The 17,707-nt window shown below is 37.6% G+C and overlaps 1 protein-coding gene across 1 annotated transcript in view; it reads right to left on the bottom strand.

The window, feature by feature from the left end:
- sox1a (SRY-box transcription factor 1a) overlaps positions 1-15,728 on the bottom strand; it is a 93,602-nt gene extending 77,874 nt beyond the window's left edge. Inside the window, exon 1 of the transcript XR_007931732.1 lies at positions 14,866-15,728. The gene's annotated coding sequence lies outside the window, so the exon portion shown is untranslated. The remainder of the gene's footprint in view (positions 1-14,865) is intronic.
- Between the last annotated feature and the right edge of the window lie 1,979 nt (positions 15,729-17,707).

Here is a 17,707-nt window from a genome sequence, read left to right as displayed (position 1 = left end):
ATTGAGTTTAAGCCACTGGAGTCACATGGAGTACTTTAATGATGTTTTTTCCTATCTTTCTGAACCTTGGAGTGGTAGTTGCATTGGATCTCTATGGAGAGACAGAAACCTCTCAGATTTCATCAAAAAGATCTTAATTTGTGTTCCGAAGATGAACGAAGGTCTTACGAATGTGAAACAACATGAGAGTGAGTAATAAATGACAGAATTTTCATTTTTGGGTGAACTAACCCTTTAAGGTCTGGACTCAGAGGTGCCATTTTCAAATGATTCTTCATGTTCTCTCCCAAAAAAAAAATACTCATCATAGATGCATAGTTGCATTTTAATTTTTTTTTTTTTTAATAAATTAACAGATGCATACAAAAAAAGACCGTGATGTCAGACCCTGGACTAAAAAAACATGGCTGACCAAAGTAAGTCTGGGTGGCCAAGTTAGAGAAGTCATCTTGGCAGAGCTGCAGTCTCAAGAGAACTGAAGGAAATGGAGATGAAGGAAATGAGAAATGGTGTAGATGAATAGGTGGGACGGTGAGGGCAGATAAAATGAACTTCGAAGATGGAGTGAAAGAGAGACAGGTGTGCTGCGGAGAATAAAATGACATAATGATGGAGCCACGAAGTGATGGAGGGAAACTCTAGATAAAAAAAGGAGTGAAAGGAGAAAAGAGTGATGGGTAGAAAGCTGATTTACATCAAGATGGGCATGACTGTAAATGAGAGGCTCCTCTAGGGATTGTGACTAATTAAAGTGTCCTCTTTTAAAAGGGCTGAGATCAGACTGACAGGCAGCTGTTGGGAAATGCTCAGTGTCAGAGGAAACATCCCATTATGCATTGCTTTCACAGACCATCCAACCCGATCCCTAATTACAGTCTGGCCCAGTCAATGTCACTTAGATTCACAAGTGCCAACACTAATGTGCCATACATACACACATTAAAACATATAAACGTATATATTCTATATGTGCACTGAAATCAGACCCTTGTCACTCAACTCGCAGAAAATCAATTTAAAAACGGCACACAAACACACACCGGCATACAAACACACAGTGTTGTTATGATATGTTATGGTTCTTCATCTCTTTCTGCTGACCTCTGAGCGGAGTGAGTTCAAAAGGACCCGCACACAATCTCACACAATCTAGAAATGCTGAAACTAGAGGGGAATTGGATCACCTCTGAGCTGACCCAACCACAGTGACCTCCAGCTCTGTGTGCCCTCTGGCGTTTCAGGGCATCCAATCCTGACCCCTCGTTGTCACCTCGCTCTCTCCCCTGTCTGGTCTGTGCTCGAATCTCCATAAGATCCTGTCAGATCACATCTAATACACCACAGCGCTGATGAACCATCTCTAGCGGTTTCCTAAATGCTCAAATAGGCAGAAAACGTCCCGTCTCTAGGGCCACACACAGAAAAGTCATTACGCGTAGTTATATTGTCTTTCATCTAAACACATGCTCGCTCACACACACACACACACACACACACACACACACACACACACACACACACACACACACCTCCTCTTAGTATGCAGCCAACAACATAATTTTCATCTGCATGCCAACGCAACAGTCAATATGTATGAGAAGACTTTATGATCAGCACGCTAGCTAATACTTCATGAAGCCCTGCCGTCCTTTGCTGTATTAAGCAGAAATGTTTTGTCAGTCATTTCAGATACTGTTTCAAACATATCAGACCACACACATATGGAGCTATGAATATTCAAAAGGCTTTAAGACAGGTTTACCTTATATAGCATATAGTATTATTAGATTTGCATAATGCTGTTTCATTTCAGCATTTGCAAGGGCAATGAAATGGATTGCAATTTATTTATTTATTTACTTAAAAAAATCTGCTTAGATTATTTACATAGTAGTGACTATGTCAAAAGGAATATTCAATACTAAGCTCAATCAATAGCATTATGCTGATTACCGCAAAAAATTACGTTGAGGCACTTACAATAGAAGTGAATGGGGACAATTTTTGAAATGTGACACTTATAATTTTCTATAAGCACTTACGTTCATTCTCCTGTTAAAACTTGTGTATTATTTGAGATGCAAGCTCATTTTATGGTTGTTTTAAAGTGTTAGGTTGTCACTGAAGTTGTAAAATTGAATATAACGTTTCACAGAACAGGGTAGTAACTGATTTTTTTTCCTCAGTGAAATTATGTAAATCAGCCATTTTTACACTTTAGTATGGGGAACACATATTCACTATTAACTATGACTTTTGCCTCAATAAACTCTTAATTTACTGCTTATTAATAGTAAGGTAGATGTTGTAGCATTTAAGTTTAGGTATTGGGTAGGATTAAGTGATGTAGAATAAGGTCATGCAGAATAAGGCATTAAAGGAATAGTTCACTTTCAAATAAAAATTTCCTGATAATTTACTCACCCCCATGTCATCCAAGATGTCCATGTCCTTCTTTCTTCAGTTGAAAAGAAATTAAGGTTTTTGATGAAAACATTCCAGGATTATTCTCCTTATAGTGGACTTCAATGGTCTCCAAACGGTTGAAGGTCAAAATTACAGTTTCAGTGCAGCTTCAAAGGGCTATAAACGATACCAGACGAGGAATAAGTGTCTTATCTAGCGAAACGATCGGTCATTTTCTAAAAAAAAAAAAATCAAAATGTATATGCTTTATAGGCACAAATGATCGCATCACAAGTGCTTCCACCAGAACGCGATTCCGTATTCTTCAAAAAGCTTACGCTGAATGTCCTACGCCTTCCCTATTCAACTTACGGAACGAAAGTGGCGCCAGTTCCGTTTTTTCCGTAAGATGAATAGGGAAGGCGTAGGACATTTAGCGTAAGCTTTTTGAAGAATACGGAATCGCGTTCTGGTGGAAGCACTTGTGATGCGATCATTTGTGCCTATAAAGCATATATATTTTGATTTTTTTTAGAAAATGACCAGTCGTTTCGCTAGATAAGACCCTTATTCCTCGTCTGGTATCGTTTAAAGCCCTTTGAAGCTGCATTAAAACTGTAATTTTGACCTTCAAGTCCATTGAAGTCCACTATAAGGAAAATAATCCTGTAATGTTTTCATTAAAAACCTTAATTTCTTTTCGACTGAAGAAAGAAGGACACGGACATCTTGGATGACATGGGGGTGAGTAAATTATCTGGAAATATTTATTTGAAAGTGGACTAATCCTTTAATATGTACTTTATAAGTACCAATAAACGGCCAATATTCTAGCAATATGCAACCTAATAAGCAACTTGAATGTTAGAATTGTTCCCCATACTAAAGTGTTACCGCATATTGTTCATGGTTTGTCTATACCACTGAAACAGCATTTTAACATTCACTTCCATTTTAACTGCCTCACTGTAACCCAGATTTTTTTTCTTAAAGAAAAAGAAAAACTAAATTAAATTAATTTTTGTGGTAATCGACATCAATGTGGTAATCAATAAGTATAACTTGAAACATTCCTTTAAGAGGTCCATTTTCAAAACTTCAAACAAGAAGCCCCAAAAAAAGCATCTGTCACATCTGAATCCCAACGTGGACCCCTTCAGAGCAACTCACAGCTCTCCAACCGACTAAAAGTTCCCTCTGTACTCACACACTTGCCTTTAATAATCCAAATGAATGGTAGGCTGGTAATGAAACAGGATAGGTGCAATACGGGAAGATAGTCACCTCACGGGTCAGAGCGCTAATATGTTTTCTGCGCTACTCTACATATTCAACAAACCTCATAAAATGAAAGAGAGATGGAAGATAAAGAGCCGAGCACAGCCAGTTCAGCATTCATCCCATCATTAAGGCCGGCGCCTTTGAATGCGAGCTTTTGCGCAGAAAGACGGATCCTCTCGAAAAATCGGGCGAAAACTAATTCCATTAAAAAAACAATTACAGAATTGAATCCATGTCCCGCTCTGAGGTCATAACTGCCGCTCACCTCTCCATGGTTACTGTTTGTCTGCGCGTTGAGGTAATTATGGGCTGTTTAGGCGAGACCCCGGTGTTTGTGTAGCAGGCCTCAGTCTCTGCATCTGCATGTTACCACGGCTACCCCTGCGGCTTTGTCTCACCATGACCTGTATAATGAGTGTCACATTAGCAACACAACAAATCAAAACCCACAGCTGTCAGCCATATTGTGTCATCCTCTTTTAATTAATATGATAAGTAATGCTTATTAGACGAGTCTGCTTCTTTATCGCTTTTCAATTTGCGCAAATTTAGGCAAGGCTAGAAAAAGGGGAAGCAGGGCTTTAGGAGAAAGAGCATCAATACACGCTGATGTTTTACACCATCCATTACGCTCCACAAACACACACATAACGCCAGCATTAGCGCTCATTCAGAGCCTTCCCTCAATGAAAACTTCCCATTTCCTGCAAATTGGGAATTCTTGTTTTTCATGAGGCAGGAAAAGTTGCTGGAGCTAATCGTGCCTCATTTTTCTGGATGACATCCTGATGTCTTTGAGGAGACGGAAACGTAATCACTGGCCTGTGTCACCTCCACGCTGACACCCGAACCTTTGCTCCTCGAAAAGGAGTGAAGAGCAAGCCCCAGCTGACAGCGGCACATGAGCTTATGAGAGACTGTGATTAAGCGAAAGCTGCTAATCAATGGAACATTCACTTGGTTTCCTGCACCACTGCTCATTCCCGACTCGGCCTTAATTGGCCTATTCTCTGGTAAATAAGATGAGTTTGCATCCCACTTCAGCAATTGCCAAAATCACTCACACCCCTGTCTCAAATACACATAACACCCCACGTGCACACATCGAAACATACAAACAAGCGTCGACTGGATCTGCATGGTCCAGGAGGATACATATACACCTTCACAGAGAGACACACAGAGAGAAAGTTTCTGGGGTGGAGGGAAAGAGGGAGAAAATGAGAGATACAGAGAGATGGAGAGCTAAAATAGATTGTCTATTTTCTTTGGCGGTCAAATTGAATTTGATTAGCGTTCAAAAACTGAGGACCCTTGGATATGGCAACGTTTGCACAATCAATTGGGAGAAAATGTGATCTGAGGTAAGGACAAAATGAACTGAAATTAAGGCCTCCTTGAAATTTGATTTCAGTTTGCTAAGGCTTAGATTATATTTCATTATGGAGTCAAATTCTCTTCCAGGCCAAATGCACCGCTAAAGCACCACCTACAAACAGAACAGAGAACTTCACAACTGCACTCGAGTTATTATTTTCACATCTTTTTCTGGCTACTTCAACCACTCCTTATGTTCCAACTACAGCACTTGGAGTTTCTTCCAATTACTGTACAGACTTATACGGCCTTGATCTATTAAATTATTCAAAAATACATTCAAATGCAATTCACACATACAATGATCCGAATGCACCTATTCTATGATGAGAAAGTTTTTAATTTCTGTATTAAACATCATTTTAATATTTTTAGGGGCATAAATTGTCAGGGCGATACAACTTTTACTAATATTATTCTATTCTACTCAAAGTAGTTTGGCATACTCTTGTATTATTATCATCATTTCTTAATAAATGCAATAATATTTCAACAAAACTTCTGTCCACAAGTCATGTGGTGCAAGCAACAAGAAGAAAAAAAATTATATCATAGAGAGGATACCAGCAGATCCTCATTGACTTAATGACATCACAAGGTTAGGTCAGGTTGGAAAATATAATAATAATAATAATAATAATTCATGATACTTGTAAAAAAAAAAAAAGGGTCACACTTTATATTATGGTCTAATTCTCACTATTAACTACGACTTTTGCCTCAAACTCCTAATTACTGCTTATTAGTTAGAAAGGTTAGTAATGTAGTTGTTAAGTTTAGGTATTGGGTAGTATTAAGGGATGTAGAATATGGTCATGCAGAATAAGGCATTAATATGTGCTTCATAAGTACTAATAAACAGCCAATATCCTAGTAATATGTATGCTAATAATCAGCTAGTTAATAGTGAGAATTGGATCCTAAAGTGTTACCAAAAATACTTTATCTTAAACGCGTACACTATTTACAGCTTTTGAAAATAATAATTAAGATTAATACGCTAATATGTATCATGGTATGAAAAAAAATACATTAAGCCTACTTATCACTTGATGGTTACGCCATATGACCGTTTTAGAGTCATTAAATTGTAACTATTATTGAAAATAGAACAAATGGTTTTTCAAAACCACATGAATACAGAAAAGTACATTTCTAAGAAGTATTTAAAAGAGATTTTCTGTTTCTTGATCGTGGACACTCTTAGAGTACGCATCATTAACCCTTTGACCTAAACAATTTGGTTTAAGACTTGAAAGTTCTCCAGCCTCTTCAACCAAATAAAGCCATTTAGCTTCACGTTAGTGAAATGTCCACTACATCAATTAAACTCCATGTTGTTTAACCAGTTTTGAGATAAACAAATAAATGAAGCGAAAAATCACCAAATCCTGTAAATTGCACTGTCTGTGCTGCAGTGACAGAAATGTAAGTGTCACTCAATTTAAGAGAACAGCACTTGTGTCGAAATAGACGCCATTACAGTCCTCTCCATGTAGCACCATTGACTCAAAGCGTCCTCTCTGACAGGTTTGTGTGTGTGTGGATGTGTGTATTCGCTCTGACAGGTAAAGTGATGGCAGCACACACCTCCCCTCTCACTGTCAACAACCCTCAGCATTCAAGAGCACACTAAACACCATTACAGATAAAACACGCGTAAATATTAGTGCAGTGAGTGTGAGTATATGTGGGGTGCCCAGCGCCCTGAAACAAAACACAGGCAGACTGTAAGGTCCACACAAGTAAATTGCTTCACTTAAATGTCGTACTGAGCTTAGTTTCCTTAAACAGGTCAGGGTCAAACTATATAGCAGAGCTTCAGTGGGTGTTGTGAGTGCAGTGCACCAATGGCCAACAAAGCAGACAGTATTTGAAATATACAGTGATATTATTTCAAGTAATAAGATAGCTTTAGCTAAACATTTTATGAACAATTTGGACTACTTTACATTGGTTTCTTCTTTTCAGCTATTTGATAAGGGCTTAGTCGAATTTCTGCCACCTAATCCAGGCTTTCTTTCTTTTTTCTCACATATCCAAAAGGCAAGCTGAAAAAAAAAAAAAAAGTTTATAAAACCACATTTGTATTAAAAACATATATTTTCAAATTTGCGGAAAGACATCTAATTTCATGAGAGGGAAAAATAGTACAGCACATTCAGAAAAATAAAGCAAAGGACATCTAAGCTGACCATATGTAAAACTTGCTTAATGATCTGATTGTGAACTCCAGGCTGATTTCAAAATGGTTAATTGACTGTACTTTGAATACTGGATTCAGTGTTAATGTGGATGAACAGAAGACGGATTTTAGTAAGAAAAACGCTTACACTGGTGTCAGACTGCTGTAATATTTTCTAACATGAATAACAAAGCAGAGCAGGTATTAACCAGAAATAGCATGAATGACAGTGGGGAAAACATGATTAATATTAACACCTTTGTGTGAGCTCTTATTAAAATGACTGTCCTTGAAAAATAAATAAATTATTTAAAAACTCTTGCAAAGGCAAGTGCCATTTAAAACTAAAAGAGAAATGTACCACTCTTGTACTCACTCTTTCGTGTCAAAAAAAGCATATGAATGATCTCTCACCATATATGTATTATAATATACAAATAAATGAAGCGAAAAATCACCAAATCCTGTAAATTGCACTGTCTGTGCTGCAGTGACAGAAATATATATATATATATATATTTACAAATAAATATATATATACACACACACACACACAAACACACCTACATACACACCTAAATATATATAGTCAGAGAAAGTAATGCAATTTATTAACTACAATTTTTCACAACACTTCATTTTACAGTGTCCTTGTTACATGTTACATGTACTTACAACAGTAAGTAGTACTATATTAACAGTAAATTATGCATAATTACATGCAACTAACCCTAATCCAAACCCTTATCCTAAACCTAACCCTATAGTAAGTACATGTTGTTAATTAATATTACTCAGTACTTAAATGTATAATTACAACGTAAGGACACATTAAAAAAGTCAATAAAGTGCAACCCAATATTTTTGTCCAAAACAATGCTTTAATATTTCTGTTATCTTTTACATTTTGCCATTTCTTAAACTGTTTAGTGCTTCATAACCGCTGTAATGTTTTAATTGATGAAAATCTTATAATCCTGTTTACTCCATAAAGTGTGACTACATGCCCCTGCTGTCAACATGTATCCAATAAATCTGCTTTCAATAACAGTGGAAATATTCAATAGCTTCTTTTTGCAGCCGAAATATAAGCAAGACAATCATGAGTCTATCTTGGGAAATATCCACTTGTTAGACATTAAATATAATTATAATATTTACTTACATAAGCACATTTTAATATTGTTCAGTACAATATATTGACCATTTTCCATCGATTGCCTCGTTTCAGCTATTTGATATGGGCTTTGTCAAACTCCTGCCACTTGCATCTAATCCAGGCTTTCTCTCTTTTTTCCTCACATACCCAAAAATTAAATAACTTTTAATATTTATAAAACCACATTTCTATTAAAAACACATCTTTTCAAATTTGCTGAAAGATATCTAATTTCATAATAGGGAAAATGAAATGAATTTGAATGCACAAAGTATTGTTTAACAGATAGAAATCAAAAAGTTAATATTATGTCTAAGATTATGCCATGATAATTAATATATTATATAGGCACACTGATCACTGACTGAACAGAAAAAAATTGAGGGAAAAAAAGGGAATATGGAATGTGTGTATAAACCAGATAAACCTGTAACCCATTGTACTACCAGCCAGAAGAAAAAATACTAGTACACCTCATCCAATACTGACTCAACCACAAGAGAAGAGACAAATTAGTGAAGCAATTCACACAAACTGGCAAATAATGCTATCAACATCACATCAGAAAGTCAGCAGACCTCCACTAATTCTCTCCCTAAATGTGAAAAGACAGACAAAAGGAGATAAATGTTAGAGAGGTAATAGTCATACATCATCTCCCTCACACACACATGCCATCAATAGGACTGCAAGGTCTTGACGCTAATCACTGGTGTTAGATAAAACTGTGAGGGTTAATGGTCCATATGGCCGTGCAGCACATGAAGGATCAAGATAGCAGCAAGGCCTCTGTATCACTGCCCTCAACAAATCCATCCCTCGCTCTCTCAGTGTTGGAGGGCAGAGGACTTGTTAGGTGGGGGCAATCGATTCAAGCAGAGAGCACTCTTTTACAGCCCAACATTCAAAGCTGCAAAACTTATTGTAAAGTCAGCGGCTGAAAGGGAGGGAGTCTCGCCCTAAAGCGCTCCCTTTTGTACCCCTGTCACCTTCGTTCCAGATTTATAATGCTCTATTACAAAAGTGTGCATCGAAGCCCTATTCAATTAGCCTATCAAATTCTTTATGGCCAGATTGTGAATGGGTTATCAGAGCTGGAGATAAGAGAATTTACAGAGCTCGTAATGATTCACAACAAAAGGGTTTGCGCACGCTGTGTGCTGCCTGCGCCTTTATTAAGAAAACAAATAACCTATCCAAAATTAAATCATGCATAATACGCCTTGAAACACAGGAAAGCAATATTACGCAACAGTTAGACACAAATTTGACCTTATTCATTTGAACCGCACATTAGAAGTCGTGTCTATATATTATATTATACACACACAGACTACATAATGTATAAAGTATGATATATTTATATAGGCTGTATATGGTTTATAAAATACTTTATTTTAGGGTATTTTGCTTATTAGCGTGCATATTAATGGAATATTAGTACATATTAATGCCTTATTCTGCATGACCTTATTCTACATTCTTAATCCTACCCAATACCTAAACTTAACAACTACCTTACTATTAATAAGCAGTAAATTATGAGTTTATTGAGGGAAAAGTCGTGTTACCATACTTGAATATGTTAATTTTAATATTCTTTAATATGCTAACTTTAACATTCAAGTCGTTGTATAATTATATTAATAAAGATGAATAACTATTTAAAATATATATTATTAACTGGCCTTAATTAGTAGAACAGCATATTTATATATATAGTATAGTATAGTATAATACTATAGAAAATGGATACTTTACAGGGAATTATCTCACTTAGGCACACACACACACACACACGCACAGACCTCAGGCCAGCTTTGACATTCATATTCAAACCATAGATCCGCATGTCTCAATTCTGAATGACAAATAGACTGTGACGACTAGAAAATAGCACTCAATTTCCTTTTCACTAATGCAGCCAATACACTGTCCCTTGGATCGATGGAGATGCGCCGTGAGACGCTGACCATTACTGTGATTGAATCTCCACTTTGACGCTCTAATATGGAAGAGACTGTGGTACTTTAAGTACAGCGCCTCTTTTAGGCCGAGGAGATGGATTAATACAGTCTCTTTGCTATGAAAGATGGCCCAGCTCTGTATAGCGGATCTGTCTCTGCTAATGCGCATCACATATAAAAATACACTCGCTAAGTAAAGCAGCGAGCTGGCAGTCAGAGCTGATGTCAAATTAAACAAGAAGTAAAAGCACATACAAACACATCATGGCAAAAAAAAAAAAAAAAAAAAAAAAGTGTACATGACCTGTGACCCTGTCAAGCTAGAAATATAGTGTGTGCAAGCAAAGGAAAGGATATCTGCTAAAAAAAATGAAAATGCAAAACGCCTGGACTATTTACCTGAGAGGGAGTAGTTGACATTTGGACATCTGTCAATCAAATATTCAATAGTAGAGCTCGATAGTGGGTATGAGACTTTGTTGTCATGGATACGGCTGTAGGTAAAAATGTGCAGCCTGCTGGGTCATTCCTTTGACTGCGCCGTTTGCAGAGGCCCTGCGTCCTCATTCAGGTAGCAGCCAGGGGCATGTTCCCATGCCAACGCCCATCTATTTGTGAATGTTAAACCAGGTAGTAAGAAACAGGATGATTCTTTCCTTTCACCCATGTCTGTATGTCACATCCTGTGTGTTTTAAATATATCTAGTGTGTGATGAGAAGCCATGTTTCATACAGATGAAAGGGAGGGGGCAGTGAACAATAGCACATATAATGGTGAGAGAATTTCCTGTCACTATACTTAATGTTATTTTTGAATGAATATTATCTAGAGTTAAACATATATTAAGATTATTTCTCTGCTCAATCATGGCTGAATCTTGGGAAGGTTTGAAATTCAAAGTGTTTTAATTAAATGTTTTTTTTTTTTTTTTTTTTTTTTTTTTTCATTTGTTTTAAGGCACAGTGTTTACTCTTCCCATTTCTTTTTTCGGATTATTGATTCAGCTTTTGATGTTTAATTGTAAAATAAATCAAATCTTAATTAACTACAATAATGACATTTGCCCTTTTGGTAATGTACGTCGTGTTATTTTTGCTGAATAAACAAAGGGAAAGAAAGGCTGTTTGTACCTGAGGCAGTGTTAATTATAGGGCAACATAATCATGTAGGGCTATTTTTTTTTCTTCAAATTTTTTGACAAGTTTTAATTAGTTACTCCGTCTTTAAAGTCCCGCATGTACTCAAAATTGGCATTTGCCAAATAAATAGGCAACCATTCAACCTTTATAGAGCGAGTATCATATTAGATGTGAAGTCTCTTATAACAGTCTTGCGCGCCCTCTACGGGATCAAGCCAGCTACTGCAGATTACCCGTTAAAGTGATAGATCACACAAAAAGGACCATTCTGTCAGTGTACTCACTATCATGCTGTTCCAAACATTGACCTTCTTTTACCATTCTCTTTTGTTGTGTGGAAAATAGAAGCAATGAAAGTAAACGATGACTGAGCCTGCCAGTGCATAAGATTTCTTGCGTGTTTCACAGGTTTGTAACTACACAAGCATGAGTAAATGATGAACGAATGATCATTTCTGTGTGAACTACCCCTTTAAAGGATTAGTTCACTTTTAAATAAACTTTTGCTGATAATTTACTCACCCCCATGTCATCCAAGATGTCCATGTCTTTCTTTCTTCAGTCGAAAGGAAATGAAGGTTTTTGATGAAAACATGCCAGGATTTTTCTCCATATAATGGACTTCAATGGACAACAAACGGTTCAAGGTCCAAATGACAGTTTTAGTGCAGCTTCAAAGGGCTTTAAACGATATCAGACGAAGAAAAAGGGTCTCATCTAGCGAAACGATCGGTCATTTTCGAAAAAAAAAAAAATGTAAATGTATATGCTTTATATAAACAAATGTTCGCCTTCTAAGTGCTTCCGCCAAAACCGCATTTCCGTATTCTCCAAAAAGTTTACGCTGTATGTCATAGCCTACCCTATTCAACTTACGGAAAAAATGTAACTGGCGCTGTTTAAAGCCCTTTGAAGCTGCACAGAAATTTTGACTTTCAACCGTTTGGAGGCCATTGAAGGAGAATAATCCTGGAATGTTTTTGTCAAAAACCTTCATTTCTTTTCGACTGAAGAAAGAAAGACATGAACATATTGGTTGAATTGGGGGTGAGTAAATTATCAGGAAAAGTTTATTTAAAAGTGGACTAATCCTTTAACAGTAACACACAGCTTAACAAAAACTTGACAATATATCAATAAGAGGCCAATAACTACAGGTTCATTTAAAATGTACAATAGTTCTTTAAAATACACCATTTAACTGTGATATTTGTAGTAAGCCGAGTGACAGGCAAACAGTAGTCTGTAGATTATTTAATAAATCGGGAGAGGGGACAGTTAAAATGTGATAAATATCTCTCTGTCTCTTCTCTCTCATATATATATATATATATATATATATATCTCAACTCAATGCATTTAGGCATGTAGACATGATCAAGATGATCTGCTGAAGTTCAAACTGAGCATCAGAATGGGGATGAAAGGTGATTTAAGTCACTTTGAACATGGCATGGTTGTTGGTGCCAGACAGGTTGGTCTGAGTATTTCAGAAACTGCTGATCTACTGGGAATTTCTGGCACAACCATCTCTAGGATTTACAGAGAATGGTCAGAAAAATAAAATATCTGGCAGTTCTGTGGGGGGGAAATGCCTTGTTGATGCCAGAGGTCAGAGGAGAATGACCAGTCTGGTCTGAGCTGATAGAAAGGCAACAGTAACTCAAATAACCACTCGTTACAACCGAGGTCTGCAGAAGAGCATCTCTGAAAGCAGATGGGCTACAGCAGCAGAAGACCACAGCGGGTGCCACTCCTGTCAGCTAAGAACAGGAAACTGAGGCTAATTATTGTCCAAAACGGTACAATAAAAGATTGGGGGGGAAAGGTTGCCTGGACTGATGAGTCTCAATTTCTGCTGTGACATTTAGATGGTAGGGTCAGAATTTGGAGTAAATGACATGAAAGTATGGACCCGTCCTGCCTTGTATCAACGATTCAGGCTGGTGGTGGTGGTGGTCTAATGGTGTGGGGGATTTATTCTGGGGCACACTTTGGGCCCTTAGTACCAGTTGAGCATCGTTTAAACGCCTTTATGATCACATCTTCTGATGGCTACTTCCAGCATGATAACACAGCATGTTACAAAGCTCAAATCATCTCAAATTAGTTTCTTGAACAAGACAATGAGTTCACTAAACTCAAATGGCCTCCACAGTCACCAGATCTCAATCTAATAGAGCACCTTTGGGATGTGGGGGGGAACAGAAGATTCACATCATGGATGTGCAGCCGTCAAATCTGCAGCAAATGTGTTATGCTATCATTGACCAAATATGGACCAAAATCTCTGAGGAATGTTTCCAGCACCTTGTTGAATCTACGCCACGAAGAATTAAGGCAGTTCTGAAGACAACCCGGTACTAGCAAGGTGTATGCTACTTAATAAAGTGGCCGGTGTGTGTGTGTACAAATAACAAATTAAAGTAACTAATTAAATGTCAATAACTTAGGTACACCGAATTACTAATCACAACCGTTTAAAAACATGCTTTTAAAAAAGAACTTGCTATAGAACACATGCATTTACACGAAATGATAAAGGAAATCGCGCCGAATTTGGAGAGGGTAAAAAGGATGCACAAAAGCATTAACTTGCCTGTGTAAAAACGCCTCAAGTTGAAGTTGTTTTGAAGGTGTCGCTCATGACATCTACATCTTCCATCCTGAACCTGTGCTGCGCTTTACGTCCTCGAATTTCTCATGGAGCAACGCTGCCACCTGCTGTTGAGCTCCGGTACTGACTCAGTTTGTGACTTACTCGAGTACTTTGATCTTATACATTCATTCCAACAAGATGTAACGAGAAAACAACAGATTGACGGCTTGATCAGTATCTTTATTCTAAGATATTATGAAGCGGGAGGTTCAGGAGATATAAACTTGTGGTCGTCTGACGGTCTGACATGGGTTAAACTATGACAGGAAAATTACGTTCGAGACTTTTCAGTGGTATCAGTCGTTAACGGTTACACGCATTCAGATCTATATTTGAATGTGAAATATCCATGTTTAGTTTTCAAGCGGTTGAATGTGTTTATGTCTAAAAGTCTGCAAAGTTGTGAATATGAAAACTAGACGAGTGGGCTGAGAAATGATCCTTCGCTTGAAGCGCTGTTGTCAAAGTAACTTAAGAGTTTAGCTGGCGCTTATTTCAATGCCTCAGCGCCAGTAAAGATGCTGTTAATTAAAAAGAGAACTTAACTGATTTTCTTCCGTCATTAGCATCTAAATCTCTCAATAAGTTGTCAGACAGACTCTTTTGAAAACTCAAGTAAATTAGCTTTTCAAGTAGGCTATACACACGCGATTAAACACTCAATATTACCACAACAAGCAGGAAGACTCACGTATTGTTGATAGCTGGTGATTTATTTGAGTGTCATCAAGCAGCATCACCACAAGTTCTTATATAAAAAAATCCACTCATGAAAATGACACAAGTCTTCATAGCACCAGTTGCAGGAGCTCCTCTAAATGTCGATCATGACAGTTGAAAACTTCATGCCACAAGTATTGTTTAATACTGAGTCCTTGATTATTTGAAAAAGATGGAAACGAGCTTGACAAATCTCATCTCCATGGTTAGTTCCAAAGTAGAAGAGCAAGAAAGAAGTGATGGACTCTAAACACCGACGACAGCAAATTTTCACGTATTAAGTTGGAAAACGAACATCACAGACCTCCAGGTCCACTAAAAGAGTAATGCTATTCCTTAATAATCTAGTAGATACTTGTGTCCAGTGGCAATCCTATCCTGAAGTTCAAGATCCAACTTGTCCAGTTGCCCTTTGACCGCAACTCTTCATACACATACCGTCCTACTTCAGATAATCCACTACTTTTCCCAAGACAGACGAGTTTTGGTAGCAGAATCCAACGTTGTCCCGAAGTTCTCAAGAATATATAGCTTTGCTCAGAGGAAAGAAGAGGGGAGGGGAATGTGAGAGCAAACGAAAAACCTGACAGGTTAAAACACAAGGGAAGAGCGGAGGCCTTCGAGAAAGGTCGAACTCAGCCAGAAGAAGCCATATGGAAAGGAAAAAGGTAGAGCATGAGGAGACCATGTCAGGAGCATGAGAGAAATAGCGAGAGACAGAGAGAAACTGGTGGTTACCAGAACCACCCACTGTGCAGACTGCAAATGAAGAGTCCAGGACCAATCCTTCCCTCCCCTCATTCACAGAGCCATAGTCCTGCACTGCCTTCTAGCCTTTCCACAGCATGAATATATTACTAGCCACACAATGACGTTGCTTATTGTTTATGAATTACTGGCCTGCCTGACAACAAAGGCTATTTTCATAAGAAAACTCTAATTCATTTCAGTTCCTATTTGATTAGAGGCAGAAGAAAAGAAGCCCTTCGGTCATAGCCCCCAGAGGACTGTTTTTATTCAGTCCGTATGAATAGGGCTTTATTGCTCTTCTTTTCAAAAGCTGACGGGGAAAAGCTTTTAGAGTTAAACATTGACGAAAAATTATTGGGCGGCTGTTTTTGTGCAATAACAAACCCCTTCAAAAGGACACTGAGCTCTTATCCTTCCACCACTCACTCACTCTTTTCTCTTTCTTTTTTGGCAAATTGTAAAGCCTGGAAATTAATGACAGACAGTAGCAAAAGAGGGAGAGAGAGAGCAAAAGAGAGAGACCAGCTCAGCCACAATGCATGTCAAATCTAAATGATCACAGGCTACTGAATAGAAAAAAGGAGAGAAAGAAAGGGAAAGACAGGGTCTTAGACAAGCGAGTGTGTGTATGTGTGTGCTTGTGTGTATAGTCTGGTCAAAAGCTAATTGATTCCATGTCCACCGAGTCCTGCCGTCCCTTTCGCATTTCAACGACAGGTAGTGTGCTTTAACTGTTACCATAAAGAGGCTGTTAATACCTAGGAGTCAAACTTTTTCTCAGCAATAACAGGTTGTTAAACTGCACACCCATTATGTCCTAAACTCAGACTTCAAACCAACATAAACACAATTAATGCAGGTTTGAAGCATATTCGGTGACAAACTGTGATATATTTTACTGATAATGGCAAGGTAGCGCAAGTTGTGTCCTTTCCACAAAACCAAAGCAACGCTGAAAGCGACACCCGTCTTCCAAACTCGATATGCTGTAAAAAGAGAAGCGAACCGCAGAGAACAAAAATGAAAAGGCCAACCTGGCATTTATCTGCGGGTTTTATCTATACACTAAAGGATAAATCAGGATAAATCAGGGCTTCCTTTTATCAGGAGGGCATTATGCTCCTTTGTATTTATGCAGGAATATTTAACAGGAGACAAAAGGTGACTTTCTCCTTATTCATCTGCGAACAAGGCAATGCTGGCATTCTGAAAAGCCTGACATTTGAGCTTTTTGCCAACACCAGCAAAATTATATCCTTTCCATTGTAAATCAATGAAGTAGAATCATCGCCCACAAAGGGACTAGATTGCCTTGTCACTGTAATAGAGCCTGGCGCATGCACAACCTTCACCCAGAACTGTTGTGTGCAGACGAAAGACAAGGGCATAAAGTCATCCTTGTCATGCCCTTCCCTTTGATAGAGTATAGAAACTTAAAGCTTAAACTCCTGAGTTTAGCACCCCACATGGCTGTTCACACAGTTAAGCTTGTGCTAGATAAGTTATATTGTTCATGTGGTAAACATGAACAGTTCACAGTTTAAGAGTTGTGGGTTCACACTTTTCACAGTGGGAACTGCCTATACATTTATAATTATAATGGAAAATATATATATAAACAATTATATATCTTATAATTATATATACATGCATGCATACACACTACTTTTCAAAGGTTTGGGGTCACAATAAATATACTATTCAGCAAGGATGTATTAAATGGATGAAAAGCGATAGTAAAGACATTTCAAATGTTACATTTCAAATAAATGCTGTTCTTTTAAACTTACTATTTATCAAAGAATCTTGGAGACAAAAATATTAACTGTTTTGAGCAGCAAATCAGCATATTAGAATGGTGTCTGAAAGATCATGTGACACTGAAGACTGGAGTAATGATGCTGAAAATTCAGCTTTGCCATCACAGGAATAAATTACACTGCCTGGCCCAAAAAAAAAAAAAAAAAAGTCAGTTTGGATTTTAATAGGCAAATGCTTAAGAGCCTATGGATAGATCATTATTACAGTGATTATTATTTTTCTAGCATGTTATATGTTTGGCA

This window comes from Ctenopharyngodon idella, chromosome 9 (genome assembly GCF_019924925.1).
Source record: "Ctenopharyngodon idella isolate HZGC_01 chromosome 9, HZGC01, whole genome shotgun sequence".
In the NCBI taxonomy this organism is placed as follows: Eukaryota; Metazoa; Chordata; class Actinopteri; order Cypriniformes; family Xenocyprididae; genus Ctenopharyngodon; species Ctenopharyngodon idella.
This window is presented reverse-complemented; position numbering and strand designations above follow the sequence as displayed.